This window comes from Phocoena sinus, chromosome 12 (genome assembly GCF_008692025.1).
Source record: "Phocoena sinus isolate mPhoSin1 chromosome 12, mPhoSin1.pri, whole genome shotgun sequence".
Lineage (NCBI taxonomy): Eukaryota > Metazoa > Chordata > Mammalia > Artiodactyla > Phocoenidae > Phocoena > Phocoena sinus.
Genome location: NC_045774.1, coordinates 73,975,902 through 73,993,938, shown reverse-complemented (window position 1 = coordinate 73,993,938; position 18,037 = coordinate 73,975,902).

The following is an 18,037-nucleotide window of genomic DNA, read 5'->3' as shown; positions in this document are numbered from 1 at the left end:
GGTTTTTATTTGAGTTTCTATAATAATTAGCAATGTTGAGCATCTTTGCACGTGCCTGTTGACCATCTGTATGTCTTTCTTTGGAAAAATATCTATTTAGAAATTCTGCCCATTTTTTGATTGGGTTGCTTGTGGTTTTTTTATATTAAGTTGTATGAATTGTTTGTATATTTTGGATATTAACCCCTTGTCAGTCGAATCAGTTGCAAATATTTTTCTCCCACTCTGTAGGTTGTCTTTTCACTTTGTGGATAGTTTCCTTTGCTGTGCAAAAGCTTATAAGTTTGATTAGGTCCCATTTGTTTATTTTTGCTTTTATTTCTTTTGCCTTGGACACCCATGCTTTTGAATGGAATCCCCTCTCTGAATCAGTCACTCCCTGCTTCCACTTTTCCTCGTCAGTCTTTCCCTATTGGACAAAGCCAGGGGAGGGATGTGGCATAGTACTAAGGGATAGTAGCAAGAGAAATATCTTCAACTGAGATGTAATGCCTCTCTATCAATCAAACCTTTTCTTGGTTCTGATATTTCCTTTGGACACCATATACAAGTTGAACCACCTACTCTTGAAAAGACATCCCATTTCCACCCCCAGATTAATTCAGACTTGGCCAATTAAAGTCAATATATCTCTGAAGGTAGAGAGCATTTATAGAGATCACTAAATCCAACCCATTTTACAGATTAAGACATTGATGCCCAGAGATTGAGCAACTTCCCTAGAGTTACACTTTGTCAAAAGTACAAGACAGGGCTTCCCTGGTGGCGCAGTGGTTGAGAGTCTGCCTGCTGATGCAGGGGACACGGGTTCGTGCCCCAGTCCGGGATGAGCCTGCGTGTCCGGAGCCTGTGCTCCACAACGGGAGAGGCCACAACAGTGAGAGGCCCCGTACCGCCAAAAAAAAAAAGCACAAGACAGATTTTGCTCCCTTTAAAAAAGCTAACCATACAATCCATCCACTACGTAGTCTCTAGCCTCTTCACATAAACTGAGTGACACAAATAAATTGTAATAGGCAACCTTGCCAACGAGCTGCTACTGAGATACTGAGCTGTGCTAACAACATTTGAAGTCGATCATTGCATATGAGAAGCACAATTATGAGTAATTATTGCCATTTCTGTAATTAAACACTGCAATTCTAGCAGGAGCAGGAATAGGGGAAAATGGGCTGGAGACCCCAGGGAATGTAGCTTTGCATCTCTCTGCCTCCTTCAGAGTACAAATCAGTCCCCAAGCATAACCGGGTATTTCCTGAAAGCTAGATGTTATACTGCTAAAATGTTACGAAGAGAAATTTACGTAATATTACGAAAATGTTACGTAATGTTACAAAAGAAATTTACGTAATTTTATGTAACATTATTTACGTAATGTTACCAAATGTTAGGAAAGAAATTTAATTCCATAAATTAAGTAGCTAAGGATAAATATGTGAATAAAGGCAAGAAGATTATACATATTCTTGAAAGTAGAGACTAAAACATTAACTGATAAGATTTTTCTCTTGATCCAAGTACAAGCACTCTGATTCTTATTTTGGCAGCCTTCACTTTGTTCCCCAAATTAAGATTTCAAGGCCAGGCCAGAGGAACTCTCTAAAATGATCTTTTTTTTTCCACCTTACCCCCCCTCCACCCTGCAAGAATGGGGAGAGAGGGTTTGAGGATGGTAGAGGATTAAGATTAGACTATAATGTGAAAAAAACCCTTCACCATTCCTTTTTTTGTTTTTTTCAAGTGGCCTACCTTTAAACCTGCTTCAAGTATACATTCAATTAAAGTGAAGCATAATTTAAGAACCTTTTTTCTTCTTACCAAAATTTTCATAAGTTTTATTTCTATGCTAAAAAAATTAAGGGGACATAAAGTTTTTGAAAAGCAACAAAGAACCCTTACATATTCTTACCACCCAATGATAATTACTGTGAACATTTTGGAGTATATCCTTTTAGTAAGTGAGGTGAGTGTGTGCGTATGTGTTCAGATATCCTAGCCAGTTTTGGTATCTGTAAGCTCTTGGCTTCCCAGTCCTGCCCCAGCCTTTCCCTGATATCTATGGGGCCGATACTGGTAACATAACAGTAGACATGGCTCCCATCATCTGGCCGGGTCTGGAACTCATCTTACTACTGTGGTTTGTGGTTCTGTGATGGCCAAGAAGAGCCTTGGGATCCTGTGAGAATCTGGAGCTATAGCCTTCCCAGCCCACATTAAGTGTGTGCACTCTATAGGGCTGGGCGGCTGGGCTGCCTCAGTTTTCTGATTTGTGATTTCATTCCCCACCCAACACCTAGAACCCTGTGCCACCTAAACTCCTCATCTAGGGCTTCACACTCAGCCTAGCTCTGCCAGGGCCCCCTTTTTCTGGGTCACTACACCCTGTGGGCTACTGTGCCCATCTGCCCATGTTACTTCCTGGAGATTTCAACTGTAACAACCCACCCTCCAGATCAGATTCTCCCTGGGTGCTGAAATTGCCAGGCATCTTTGACACTGGATTTGGGCCATTTTCATCAAGAATCAACCCTAGCATAAAGGGAACCTACATTAACATAATAAAGGCCATATACGACAAACCTACAGCTAGCATCATACTCAGCAGTGAAAAGCTGCAAGCATTTGCTCTAAGATTAGGAACAAGACAAGGATGCCCACTCTCACCACTTTTATTCAACATAGTTTTGGAAGTCCTATCTACAGCAGTCAGAGGAGAAAAAGAAAAGGAATCCAAATTGGAAAAGAAGAAGTTAAACTGTCACTGTTTTCAGATGACATGATGCTATACATAGAAAATCCTAAAGATGCCACCAGAAAACTACTAGAGCTCATCAATGAATTTGGTATAGTTGCAGGCTACAAAATTAATACACAGAAATCTGTTGCATTCCTATACACTAACAATGAAAGATCAGAAAGAGAAATTCAAGAAACAATCCCATTTACCACTGCATCAAAAAGAATAAAATACCCAGGAATAAACCCATGTAAGGAGACAAAAGACCTGTATTCCGAAAACTATAAGATGCTGATGAAAGAAATCGAAGAAGACACAAACAGATGGAAAGATATACCGTGTTCTTGGATTGGAAGAATCAATTCTATCAAAATGACTATACTACCCAAGCAATGTACAGATTCAATGCAATCCCTATCAAATTACCAATGGCATTTTTCACAGAACTAGAACAAAAAATCTTAAAATTTGTATGGGGTCACAAAAGACCCTGAATAGCCAAAGCAATCTAATCTTGAGAAAGAAAAACGGAGCTGGAGGGAATCAGGCTCCCTAACTTCAGACTATACTACAAAGGTATAGTCATCGAAACAATATGGTACTGGCAGAAAAATAGAACTATAGATCAATGGAACAGAATATAAAGCCCAGAAATAAACCCACGCACCTATGGTGGGTTTGCGAAAACTGGACAGCTACATGTAAAAAAATGAAATTAGATCATTCTTTAACACCATACACAAAAATAAGCTCAAAATGAATTAAAGACCTAAATGTGAGACCAGACACTATAAAACTCCTAGAGGAAAACATAGGCAGAACACTCTCTGACATAAATTGCTGCAATATCTTTTCCAGTCCGTCTCCCAGGGTAATGGAACTAAAAACAAAAATAAATGGGACCTAATTAAACTCAAAAGCTTTTGCACAGCAAAGGAAACCATAAACAAAACGAAAAGACAACATGCAGATTGGGAGAAAATATTTGCAAATGATGTGACCAACAAGGGATAAGTCTCCAAAATCTACAAATAGCTCATGCGGCTTAATATCAAAACAAACAACCCAATCAAAAGATGGGCAGAAGACCTAAGTAGATATTTTTCCAAGGAAGACATATGGGTGGCCAAGAGGCACATGAGAAGATGTTCAACATCACTAATGATTAGAGAAATGCAAATCAAAACTACAATGAGATATCACCTCACACCAGTCAGAATGGCCATCACCAAAAAGTCTACAAATAATAAATGGTGGAGAGGGTGTGGAGAGAAAGGAACTCTCCTACACTGCTGGTGGGAATGTAAATTGATACAACCATGATGGAGAGCAGTATGGAGGTTGCTTAAAAAACTAAAAATAGAGCTACCATATGACCCTGCAATCCCACTCCTGGACGTATATCCAGAGAAAAACATGGTCTGAAAGGATATATGCACCCCAGTGTTCATTGCAGCACTGTTTACAATAGCCAAGACATGGAAGCAACCTAAATGTCCATCGACAGAGGAATGGATAAAGAAGATGCGGTACATATACACAATGTAATATCACTCAGTTATAAAAAAGAATTAAATAATGCCATTTGCAGCAACATGGATGGAACTAGAGATGTCATACTGAGTGAAGGAAGACAAAGAGAAATATTGTATGATATCACTTATATGTGGAATCTAAAAAGAAATGACACAAATGAACGTATTTACAAAATAGAAACGGACTCACAGACTTAGAGAATGATCTTATGGTTACCAGGGGGAAAGGGTTGAGGGAAGGGATAGTTAGGTAGTTCGGGATTGACATGTACACACTGCTATATTTAAAAAGGATAACCAAAAAGGACCTATGGTATAGCACAGGGAACTCTGCTCAATGTTATGTGGCAGCCCGGATGGGAGTGGAGTCTGGGGGAGAATGTATACATGTATATGTATGGCTGAGTCGCTTTGCTTTGCTCCTGAAACTATCACAACATTGTTAATCGGCTATACTCCAATATAAAATAAAAAGTAAAAAAAAAAAAAAAATAGTAATATAGTTCCCTGTGCTATACAGTAGGTCCTTGTTGTTTATCTATCTTATATATTAAACAAACTTTTAATTAATAAAATCTTACAGAAATCACAACTTGCATGGACTGCACAGAAGAGGAAAAACTAAATTTACTTTTAAAAACCTTAAAAAAAAAAAAAAAGCGATCCTAGGAAGGTTTCCCATCACTTTTTTTTTTTTTTTTTTTTTTTTTTTTTTTGCGGTGCACGGGCCTCTCACTGTTGTGGCCTCTCCCGTTGCGGAGCACAGGCTCCGGACGTCCAGGCTCAGCGGCCATGGCTCACGGGCCCAGCCACTCCGCGGCACGTGGGATCTTCCCGGACCGGGGCACGAACCCGTGTCCCCTGCATCAGCAGGCAGACTCTCAACCACTGCACCACCAGGGAAGCCCTAGGTTTCCCCTCACTTTGGTGCACCCTGGTCCAGTGGCCCCTCTTTCCCCACCAGCCTATTGCACACGCCCCAGCATCTGTCTCACTGCACATTTACATGTTCCTTATTTTATGTCAAATGTTTTGAGCCGTGTGTTTTCCTCTTTTACTGAAAACAGGCCACCCCCTACTGAGCGTGGGGTTATTTAAACTGCACGAGGGTATCAGTGACAACATTGTAATTAACTGCTTACCAATGTTGCAAAGCAGTGAAAATTTACATTCACACCCATGCTGTCCTACAAATGGCTCGGTACCACCTGATATGACTTAGCTCCCGCATGCAGCCTTTCCATCCTTGTCAGCAGGAAGAGCAGGAAGGAAAAAGAAAAGAATAGAAGAATTACCACATCACATCCGTTTTCACATGTTTTCTCCTTTCAGGGTGGAGAGGTGAGGTGAGCTGTACCCTTTCATCCACTAATGTTAAGATGTCTGCTTTCTTTTGATGTGTTTTCATTTGGATGTAAATAAGTGTGCTGGGCTGCAGCTCGCTGCATTCCCACTTCAGATGAAACCCCTCTGTGATAAACAGAGTGGCAAGCATATGGGGCTAGTTTGCCCAGAGTGACCTAGATGACGGATTTTACAAGCAAGAAGGCACACTTGCCTAATAGATGAACTCAGACAGGCTCAAGTGGTAGGCTCGCCTTTCAAAAAAGGAAAATCCTCAGGAAGACGTTTTGCAGCATGCTGAGCCATTTTCCCCACTGTCCTGTTTTTCCTCAAAGAGAAATAACACTATATGTTAATGAACACATTGTATGGAGGGGCAGGGAGGAATTGCAAACCGGTCTCCATCCCAGCTGTCAGCTCCCGTTGGAAGGATGCTGATGACAAAACACCTCTCCTAGGCCAGGAGGGAGACTTGGGTCCAAAGTGGGAAAAGAAACTGAGCCCTAATTATCTTGGGTTTGCTGCAATACATAATAATTATGGTGGAGGAAGAATTCAGAAGACATAATGGTCCGATGAGACATTTAAGTTAGAGCTAAGTATTCATTGAAAGCATCTATGCCCATTTTCTGAATTGTCAAGTTTTTATTTATACATAGGCCAGACCCTAGATGTAAAGAGAGTATGTAGTTACCTATCAGTGTGGATTGAGCGTTATTATCTATTCGCATCTTTCTGGAAGTTTGCAGCAGTATGGTGGGGGGCGGGGGGGGTGTCTTAAATAAATCAGGTGCTGCAAACTCAGCCCTTCCAGGGTCAGGCAGGGAGGTGAGTGGGTATGATGAGCCCAGTGGGGACACTGGTCACCAGGAGGACATGCACCTCATCTGCTCACCTGCCAGGCCAGCTGCTGATCAGCCCCAGCCTAGCAAGGCCCTGTGGGAAGGCCAGCCCCGTGTCAACAGATACTGAGGCTTTGCAAGGGAAGGCGGAAATCTGGATGTTTATGAGAATTCTCCAGATTTTTAAATGTTGGCAATTGACTTAAAGAATTTTCAAGCCGCCGGCAAGCCCAACAATACACATGTGTAGGCCAGATGCTACTCTGAGACTCGCAGTTTGTGAGCTGCGTTCTAGAGCATGGGAGGGAGGGTAGGCAGGGCATGTGGCAGGCTGGGTCAAGCCCTGGGAGGTGACCTGCACACCCAGAGCACGCCATCCATGAAGTGGGGAGACACAGGGGAGCGAGACCACACTTTGGTCAAAATGGGTTGAGATGGGCACAGCCCTTTAAGTTTTATAAGTAACTTTAAATATTGAAAAATTTAAATTTTAATATATATTTACACATACAGATCTATAAGCCCCTTGCATCAATGAGTATATACATACACATTCCTTGAAACATTCCTTGATTCATTATTTATCCCTATATACAAGATCACTCACTTTGCCTTGCACATTGAAGGGAACAATTAAACGTTTGTTTAAAATATACTTAGCATGAATATACTCCAGGAAATATTCTAGGACCCTGAGATACATTAGTGAAAAAAGCAGGCAAAGACTCTGGTCCTCAAAGGGGTAGAGTTTCAAAGTGGGCAGTCAGATCATCAATAATGAACATAACAAGTAAATTGAATTTTGTGGTACGGAGTAGGGAGTTGTGAAAAAAAAAAGTAAGGTAGGGCAAAGGGGACTGGGATTAGTCTGAGAGGTATGGCTCGCAATATTAAATTGGGCCAATATTTTTATTTTAAAAAGAGAAAAAATAAAATTTTATATTAATCTAAAGGTGGCGCAGGATGGGAAGCATCCGTTAAGTCCATTGATAATTCCAAAGGCTTGTTTTAGTGATTGTACCTAATTTTTCCTCCAAACACTTTTTTTTTTACCAAGTATTGTGTATAGTTGTAAAATAGATTTCTAATTTCACATTTTAAAAATGTTGGTGCTCATATACATGGTAGTCATGTGTCTATTCATTCAGCTGTTACTGAATGAACACCCACTAAGTGCAGAGCCCCAAGTCAGGCATCAGGCACAGAAAGGAGGACAGTAAGACTTTGGTGACATGGCTTCAAGGACAAAAACTTATGTATAGAGAGGTTGGCCTTTTCTCTGCCCAGTGGCCCAGGAATGAGACGCCTTTAAGGGCCAGCTTGGCTTCAGTCATTCCCGAGAACAGCTCCATCTCCAAGGGAACCACAGTGACATCTATCTGCCCCTGTGGATGTTGGTGGCATCCTGTGTGATTCTCAACACCTCCACTGCTTCCTCATCTCATCAGGCACAAGGTCGTGGTGAGAGTTCAGTCAACATGAGCTCCCAGAGTGATCTCAGGGGCCAGTGCTCTGATACCTCTGCTTTTTTTTTTTTAATTCTGTCTAGGTTGACAGAGTATGTGATGGTAGAGATAGGGTGGTAACAAGACCAAATCTAGTTTTGGAAACTAGATGTGGGTACACACCACCTATCACACTGCCTTGGATTGGTTGTAAGATCTAGTCCTTCCAACTACAAAATGAAACAAAGATATATATCCTTCACATCTCACAGGGTTCTAGTGAGAATCAAGTGAGTTACTGTATGGAAGAGCCCACTATAAACTGTAAAGTGTTAATAGTAATAAAACAGAGTTCACACTTAAAGAGCTCTTATCACATATCAAGCATGGTTCTACTTTACATATATTAACTCAGTTAATGCTCACAACAGTGAGGTAGGTGGTATTAATATCTCAGTTTTTTAGAGGAGGAAGCCCAGACACAGAGAGGTTCATGGACTCGCTTATGGTCACACAGTGGTCAAGTGGCACAGCCAGGAGTCCGCTCAAGCTATCTGACTCCAGAAACAAAGTGTTTAACCCCACTTGTAAACACTGCTGTACAATTTCCAGAAGCATGATCCGTTCCATGATATTCATCATCTTCAATATGCAAAGCACCGTGCTATGTAGAATGAGGAATATATAGATTAAAAGAAATCTTCCTGCCTGAAAAAGCTAACAAATCAGTAGGGGAGTTAAAACAACCTAGTTCATTCTGAAGTCCTTAAAATACATATGTGTGCACCCACAGGTACACACACACATTCCTGCCTTGTGTCTTGACTCAAACTCTTTACCATCAGTGGAACATGCACGAGAGATCTTAGATCAGAGGAATAGATCAACCCATGCATGAGAGGGTAGGACCAGGCTCTGGTATAGGGGTTCTTAGGAACAGAGGGGTCTTGGGCTTTATTAGGTGGCTAGGACCTAAATCCTTTACCACCAATGGCTACTCCAGGGGTGTCCTTTGGAGACAGAGGTAGACAGCCCCTTTTCTCAATGTCATGATTTAAAATTAGATTGATGACACAACTTCCCCAGTGATGTCAAGGGTCAGCACATACTTGGAAGAGCGTTTTCCACAAAGAAGGGTGAGGGGAGGGAGTTGGAAAATCCCCACAATTACATGCTCACCTCGTAACTCAGCAATGCCTGCCCTCCTCTCCCCAAACATTCTGCGCCAAGGGCTCTTGGGGGTCTTTGCTGTTCTTTGTAAGGTGGAAGCAAATGCTGACTGGAGGCCTTCAGGGATTCGTTTAAAATTCATTCCCCATAAAATAATAACTCACTTCTTAAAACTTATTAACACACTGCCCTCAGGGGGCTGGACACTCCTTCTTGGCTTCCCCAAACCAAGGTGATCTCCCAACTCCCAAAAACAGAAGTCTCTGCGCTCCAGTTAGTAGCCACAGTCACCTCGTGCACCTCTTACTAACAACGGATACAGCCTGAAGGACAAAGCTGTTGAGTTCTAGAAAGAGATAACTTAAATCCACATGGCTGAGAGGGTCTTGGTGCTCCGGCTGGGTGTCAGGACTGTGCCACTGAGGTGGGAGAGCCAGGTTCAGGACATCGGTCCACGAGAGACCTCCCAGATCCACATAATATCAAACGGTGAAAGCTCTCCCAGAGATCTCCATCTCAATGCTAAGACCTGCTCTACTCAACGACCAGCAAGCTATAGTGCTGAACCCCTGTGCCAAACAACAAGACAGGAACACAACCCCACCCATTAGCAGAGAGGCTGCATAAAATCGTAATAAGCTCACAGACACCCCAAAACACACCACTGGACGCAGTCCTGCCCACCAGAAAGACAAGGTCCAGCCTCATCCACCAGAACACAGGCACCAGTTCCCAGCACCAGGAAGCCTACACAACCCACTGAAACAGCCTCAGCCACTGGGGGCAGACACCAAAAACAACGGGAACTATGAACCTGCAACCTGTGAAAAGGAGACCCCAAACACAGTAAGTTAAGCAAAATGAGGAGACAGAGAAACAGCAGATGAAGGAGCAAGGTAAAAACCCACCAGAAGAAACAAATGAAGAGGAAATAGGCAGTCTACCTGAAAAAGAATTCAGAGTAATGATAGTAAAGATGATGCAAAATCTTGGAAATAAAATGGAGAAAATACAAGAAACGTTTAACAAGGACCGAGAAGAACTAAAGAGCAAATAAACAATGATGAACAACACAGTAAATAAAATTTTAAATTCTCTAGAAGGAATCAATAGCAGAATAACTGAGGCAGAACAATGGTTAAGTGACCTGGAATATAAAATAGTGGAAATAACTACTGCAGAGCAGAATAAAGAAAAAAGAATGAAAAGATTTGAGGACAGTCTCAGAGACCTCTGGGACAACATTAAATGCACCAACATTTGAATTATAGGGGTCCCAGAAGAAGAAGAGAAAAAGAAAGGGACTGAGAAAATATTTGAAGAGATTATAGTTGAAAACTTCCCTAATATGGGAAAGGAACTAGTTAATCAAGTCCAGGAAGCACAGAGAGTCCCATACAAGATAAATCCAAGGAGAAACATGCCAAGACACATATTAATCAAACTATCAAAAATTAAATACACAGAAAAAAATAGTAAAAGCAGCAAGGGAAAAGCAACAAATAACATACAAGGACATCCCCATAAGGTTAACAGCTGATCTTTCAGCAGAAACTCTGCAAGCCAGAAAAGAGTGGCAGGACATACTTAAAGTGATGAAAGGGAAAAACCTACAACCAAGATGATGCAGCAAGGATCTCATTCAGATTCAGTGAAGAAATTAAAACCTTTACAGACAAGCAAAAGCTAAGAGAATTCAGCACCACCAAACCAGCTTTACAACAAATGCTAAAGGAACTTCTCTGGGCAGAAAACACAAGAGAAGGAGAAGACCTACAATAAAAAATGCAAAACAATTGAGAAAATGGTAATAGGAACACACATATCGATAACTACCTTAAATGTAAATGGATTAAATGCTCCAACCAAAAGACATAGACTGGCTGAATGGATACAAAAACAAGAGCTGTATATATGCTGTCTACAAGAGACCCACTTCAGACCTAGGGACACATACAGACTGAAAGTGAGGGAATGAAAAAAGATATTCCATGCAAATGGAAATCAAAAGAAAGCTGGAGTAGCAATTCTCATACCAGATAAAATATACTTTAAAATAAAGAATGTTACAAGAGACAAAGAAGGACACTACATAATGATCAAGGGATCAATCCAAGAAGAAGACATAACACTTGTATATATTTATGCCCCCAACATAGGAGCACCTCAATACATAAGGCAAATGCTAACAGCCATAAAACGGAAATCAACAGTAACACAATCATAGTAGGGGACTTTAACACCCCACTTTCACCAATGGACAGATCATCCAAAATAAAAATAAGGAAACACAAGATTTAAATGATACATTAAATAAGATGGACTTAATTGATATTTATAGGACATTCCATCCAAAAACAACAGAATACACATTTTTCTCAAGTGCTCATGGAACATTCTCCAGGATAGATCATATCTTGGGTCACAAATCAAGCCTTGGTAAACTTAAGAAAATTGAAATCATATCAAGTATCTTTTCTGACCACAATGCTATGAGACTAGATATCAATTACAGGAAAAAATCTGTAAAAAATACAAGCACATGGAGGCTAAACAACACCCTACTAAATAACCAAGAGGTCACTGAAGAAATCAAAGAGGAAATCAAAAAATACCTAGAAACAAATGACAATGAAAACACGATAACTCAAAACCTATGCGATGCACCAATAGCAGTTCTAAGAGGGAAGTTTAGAGCAATACAATCCTACCTCAAGAAACAAGAAACATCTCAAATAAACAATCTAACCTTACACCTAAATCAATTAGTGAAAGAAGAACAAAAAAAACGCCAAAGTTAGCAAAAGGAAAGAAATCATAAAGATCAGATCAGAAATAAATGAAAAAGAAATGAAGGAAACAATAACAAAGATCAATAAAACTAAAAGCTGGTTCTTTGGGAAGATAAACAAAATTTATAAACCATTAGCCAGACTCATCAAGAAAAAAAGGGAGAATACTCAAATCAATAGAATTAGAAATGAAAAAGGGAGAAGTAACAGCTGACACTGCAGAAATACAAAGGATCATGAGAGATTACTACAAGCAACTAGATGCCAATAAGATGGACAACCTGGAAGAAATGGATGCATTCTTAGAAAACCACAACCTTCCAAGACTGGACCAGGAAGCAATACAAAATATAAATGGACCAATCACAAGCACTGAAATTGAGACTGTGATTAAAAATCTTCCAACAAACAAAAGCCCAGGACCAGGCGCATTCTATCAAACATCTAGAGAAGAGCTAACACCTATCCTTCTCAAACTCTTCCAAAATATAGCAGAGGGAGGAGCACTTTCAAACTCATTCTATGAGGCCAGCATCACCCTGATACCAAAACCAGACAAAGATGTCACAAAGAAAGAAAACTACAGGCCAATATCACTGATGAATAGAGATGCAAAAATCCTCAGCAAAATACTAGCAAACAGAATCCAACAGCACATTAAAAGGATCATACACCATGATCAAGAGAGGTTTATCCCAGGAATGCAAGGATTCTCCAATATATGCAAATCAATCAATGTTATATACCATATTAACAAATTGAAGGAGAAAAACCATATGATCATCTCAATAGATGGAGAAAAGCTTTTGACAAAATTCAACACCCACTTATAACAGAAACCTTCCAGAAAGCAGGCATAGAAGGAACTTACCTCAACATAATAAAGGCCATATATGACAAACCCACAGCGAACATCATTCTCAATGGTGAAAAACTGAAACCATTTCCTCTAAGATCAGGAACAAGACAAGGTTATTCACTCTCACCAGTATTATTCAGCATAGTTGTGGAAGTTTTAGCCATAGCAGTCAGAGAAGAAAAAGAAATAAAAGGAATCCAAATTGGAAAAGAAGAAGTAAAGCTGTCACTGTTTGCAGATGACATGATACTCTACACAGAGACTCCTACAGATGCTAACAGAAAACTACTAGAACTGGAGCTTACCTGGTGGCGCAGTGGTTGAGAGTCCGCCTGCCGATGCAGGGGACACGGGTTCGCGCCCCGGTCCGGGAAGATCCCACATGCCGCAGAGCGGCTGGGCCCGTGAGCCATGGCCGCTGAGCCTGCGCTTCCGGAGCCTGTGCTCCGCAACGGGAGAGGCCACAACAGTGAGAGGCCCACGTACCACAAAAAAAAAGAAAAAGAAAACTACTAGAACTAATCAATGAATTTGGTGAAGTAGCAGGATACAAAATGAATGCACAGGGCTTTCCTGGTGGCGCAGTGGTTGAGAGTCCACCTACCGATGCAGGGGACACGGGTTCGTGTCCCGGTCTGGGAGGATCCAACATGCCGCAGAGCAGCTGGGCCCGTGAGCCATGGCTGCTGGGCCTGCGCATCCGGAGCCTGTAATCCACAGCGTGAGAGGCCACGGTGGTGAGAGGCCCGCATACCGCAAAAATAAATAAAATAAAATAAATGCACAGAAATCTCTTGCATTTCTATATACTAATGATGAAAAATCTGAAAGATAAATTAAGGCAACACTCCCATTTACAACTGCAACAGAAAGAATAAAATACCTAGGAATAAACCTACCTAAGGAGACAAAAGACTTGTATGCAGAAAACTATAAGACTCTCAGAGAAGAAATTAAAGACGATACAGGTGGAGAGATGTACCATGTTCTTGGATTGGATGAATCAACATTGTAAAAATGACTATACTACCCAAAGCAATCTACAGATTCAGTGCAATTCCTATCAAACTACCAATGGCATTTTTCACAGAACTAGAACAAAAAAATTCACAATTTTTATGGAAACACAAAAGACCCCTAATAGCCAAAGCAATCTTGAGAAAGAAAAACGGAGCTGGAGGAATCAGACTCTCTGACTTCAGACTATACTACAAAGCTACAGTAATCAAGACAGTATAGTACTGGCACTAAAACAGAACTATAGATCAATGGAACGGGATAGAAAGCCCAGAGATAAACCCACACACATATGGTCACCTTATTTTTGATAAAGGAAGCAAGAATATACAATGGAGAAAAGACAGCCTCTTCAATAAGTGGTGCTGGGAAAACTGGACTGCTACATGTAAAAGAATGAAATTAGAACACTTCTTAATACCATACACAAAAATAAACTCAAACTGGATTAAAGACTGAAATGTAAGGCCAGACACTATCAAACTCTTAGAGGAAAACATAGACAGAACACTCTATGACATAAATCACAGCAAGATCCTTTTTGACCCACCTCCTAGAGAAATGGAAATAAAAACAAAAACAGATGGGACCTAATGAATCTTACAAGCTTTTGCACAGCAAAGGAAAACATAAACTAGACGAAAAGACAGCCCTCAGAATGGGAAAATGTATTTGCAAATGAAGCAACTGACAAAGGATTAATCTCCAAAATTTACAAGCAGCTCATGCAGCTCAATATAAAAAAAAAAAAAAACCAAACAACTCAATCCAAAAATGGGCAGAAGACCTAAATAGACATCTCTCCAAAGAAGTTATACAGATCACCAACAAACACATGAAAGGATGCTCAACATCACTAATCATTAGATAAATGCAAATCAGAACAGCAGTGAGGTATCACCTCACACTAGTCAGAATGGCCATCATCAGAAAATCTACAAACAATAAATGCTGGAGTGGGTGTGGAGAAAAGGGAACCCTCTTGCACTGTTGGTGGAAATGTAAATTGATACAGACACTATGGAGAACAGTATGGAGCTTCCTTAAAAAACTAAAAATAGAATTACCATATGACTCAGCAGTCCCACTACTGGGCATATACCCAGAGAAAACCATAATTCAAAAGGACACATACACCCCAATGTTCATTGCAGCACTATTTACAATAAACAGGCCATGGAAGCAACATAAATGTCCACCAACAGAGGAGTGGATAGAGAAGATGTGGTACACATATACAATGGAATATTACTCAGCCATATAAAGGAATGAAATTGGGTCCTTTGTAGAGATGTGGATGGACCTAGAGACCATCATACAGAGTGAATTAAGTCAGAAGGAGAATAACATATATTGTATACTAATGCATAAATGTGGAATCTAGAAAAATGGTACAGATGAACCAGTTTGCAAGGCAGAAATAGAAACACAGATGTGGAGAACAAGTGTATGGACCCCAAGGATGGAAAGGGGGAGGTGCGATGGATTGGGAGATTGAGATTGACATATATATACTAATATGTATAAAGTAGATAACTATTGAGAACCTGCTGTATAGCACAGGGAACTCTACTTCACTTTGCTATACAGTAGAAACTAACACAACATTGTAAAACAACTACTCCAATTTGAGAAAATAGTACTTTAGGAAAGAAAAGTGGCTATTTTATTATTATCATTAGGAATTATTATTGAAATATATTTAATGCCTTTTAATAATCATCATACTTTATTCATATCTTTGACCTTTTAGATAGAAGCAGTTCAACTTTATCAGTTGAAAAATATTAACAACAAATAAGACTATCATGAGAGATGTATGCCTTACATAGAGGTGGCTGGTAGAATTAATAGATAATTCCTTCAATATTGTTACTTAAAATTTCCATAAGCTGTTCTCTGAACTTAAAATACCCCTTCTTCCTTCTGTTGAATAATAATATTCATAAATGAAAAGGGCTTTAATTTGAAATATGGCAAGAAATTTTATTATGTTAACATATCACCACTGAGGCTACTAATTAAGTCATTGTTGAGGCTGATCACTAAATGGGCAGGCAGGATGCTTCAATAGTACTGGCTCTATACCACGCTCTCCACGGCAATCAAATTCATAGGAACGTAGGACTTCAAGGTTCTTTCATACACTAACCAAAAAAGCACAGCGTTTCAGGTGTCTCTCACCACTGCAGACAAGCATACAGCCTGATGAAGTTTAAAAACAAAGGTTATGACCCTCTTCTTGTCATGGCTCTAAAACCAAGGCACCATTGTCTGTATATTTTTATTTTTTATTTTTTTAATTTTTATTGGAGTATAGTCGATTAACAATGTTGTGTTAGTTGCAGGTGTACACCATTGTCTTTAATAAGGAACATTGTAGCAGAACTATGGGACTGGTCTCTGTACACCTTCTGAATTTTCTAGGTGCCTCCACCAACTTCTAACCCCTGTTGTTGAACGTGACCTACCCACTCTCCCAATCCAGCCATTTTATCCGGCAAAGTCTCTCCTGACTCACACAGAAATATGACAAAAACCATAGTTCATCAAAATGCTATAATTGCTTTTAGAGAGCAGAGTGATACAGTGATTCAAAAATGTTTATGAAGGTTCTAGAATAGTTGCTAAAGTGAAGGTCATCAGTTCTCTTTGATTAGAGGTGAAGAATTCTTCCATGTTTGGGTGATATTTAGAATTTGGAGATTGAGGACTTTAATTCACAACCAAATGCTATTGCTGCCATAACGAATTAACACAAGCTTAGCAGCTTAAGACAACGGAAACTTACTGTCTTATAGTTCTGTAGGTCAGGAGTCCAACACAGGTCTCACTGGACTAAAATTAAGGTGTTGTCAAGCGGTGTGCCTGTCTGGAGCCTCTAGGGGAGAATCAGTTTCCCGTTCATTTGGGTTGCTGGCATCATTTATTCCTTTAACCTATCTGTAGGCTAAAGTCTGAGGTCCTTGTTTCTTTGCTGGCTGTCAGCTGGGAGCCATTCCCAGCTTCCAGAGGCCCCCATTCTACATCTTCAAAGGCAGCAATAACAGATTGAGTCCTTCTGAAGTGGCATCTCTCTGATCCGCTCTTTTGCTATCCTCTTCCACTTTTAAAGACTCATGTGATTATATTGAGACCACCTGGATAATCCAGGATAATTTCCCCATCTCAAGGTCTGTACCCTTAATCACATCTGCAAAGTGACTTACGCCGTGGAAGGAAACTTATTCATGAATTCCAGGGGTTAGGACGTAGGTACCTTTGGGAACGCCATTATTTTGTCTACCATGCCAACCTTATATATCCCTGGCTGAACAATAATTTCCTCTACTGAAGAGAATAAGCTTACCAAAAGGGATTTCAAATGAATAAAATTTGCTGATTGACAAATTAATTTCACAGAACTTAAACTGGAAAATGTTCTTTGCTTCATTCACCTGTTCTATTCTTATCTGCTACCAACAGTGTCCACATGGAGACATGAAAGGAAATCAGTCAATGCTGTAGACGATTAATATGCTGAAGCCCTAACCCCCAGTGTAGTGGTATTTGGAGATGGAGCCTTGCGGAGCACATTAGACGTCAACGAAGTCATGAAGGCTCATGATGGGATGACTGCCCTTAGAAGAAGAGACACCGGAGAGCTTTTCCTCTCTCTCTGTCTGCCAAAGAGCACACGGTGTGAAGGTGGCTGTTTGCAAGCCAAGGAGAGGACTTTCATCAGAACCAGACCAAGCCATCACCCTGATCTCTGGCTTCCAGACTCCAGAGCTGTAAGGAATTTCTGCCAAGCTACCCAATCTCTAATTTGTGTGTTTGTTTTAATGGCAGTTAGAGCTGTCTAAAACAGAGAAGTTTTAGGTATAAGCAAAAGAGATTCATCCCCCTACTTTCAATCTAAGGAAATGTATAGTTTCATAGCGGAGGGGGCATAATCTCTTGAAAAAGCAGTAAACCTTAGATTCTATTAGATATGGTCTTATTTAATCACTAATTTTATCAACCAAGAGCAAAACAATCTTACCCAAATCTACCGGGGTATTCTAAAATATGATGATCATTGGAATGGTTTGAGACCTTCAAAATATTACTTATAATAACAGTTGCCGCTTCTGTATGATTTTAGATCAGATCTCTATCAACTAACAGTAGTAATATCAAGGAGTAATTTTAACTGTGAAACATAGGCAAACTATACAAAACTTCAACCCATTATTAAGGCTTAATACTGGATTTCCTTCTCCCCACTGGACACAAAACAATTTTCATAAGCTTAAATGCAAAAAATATTGAGGA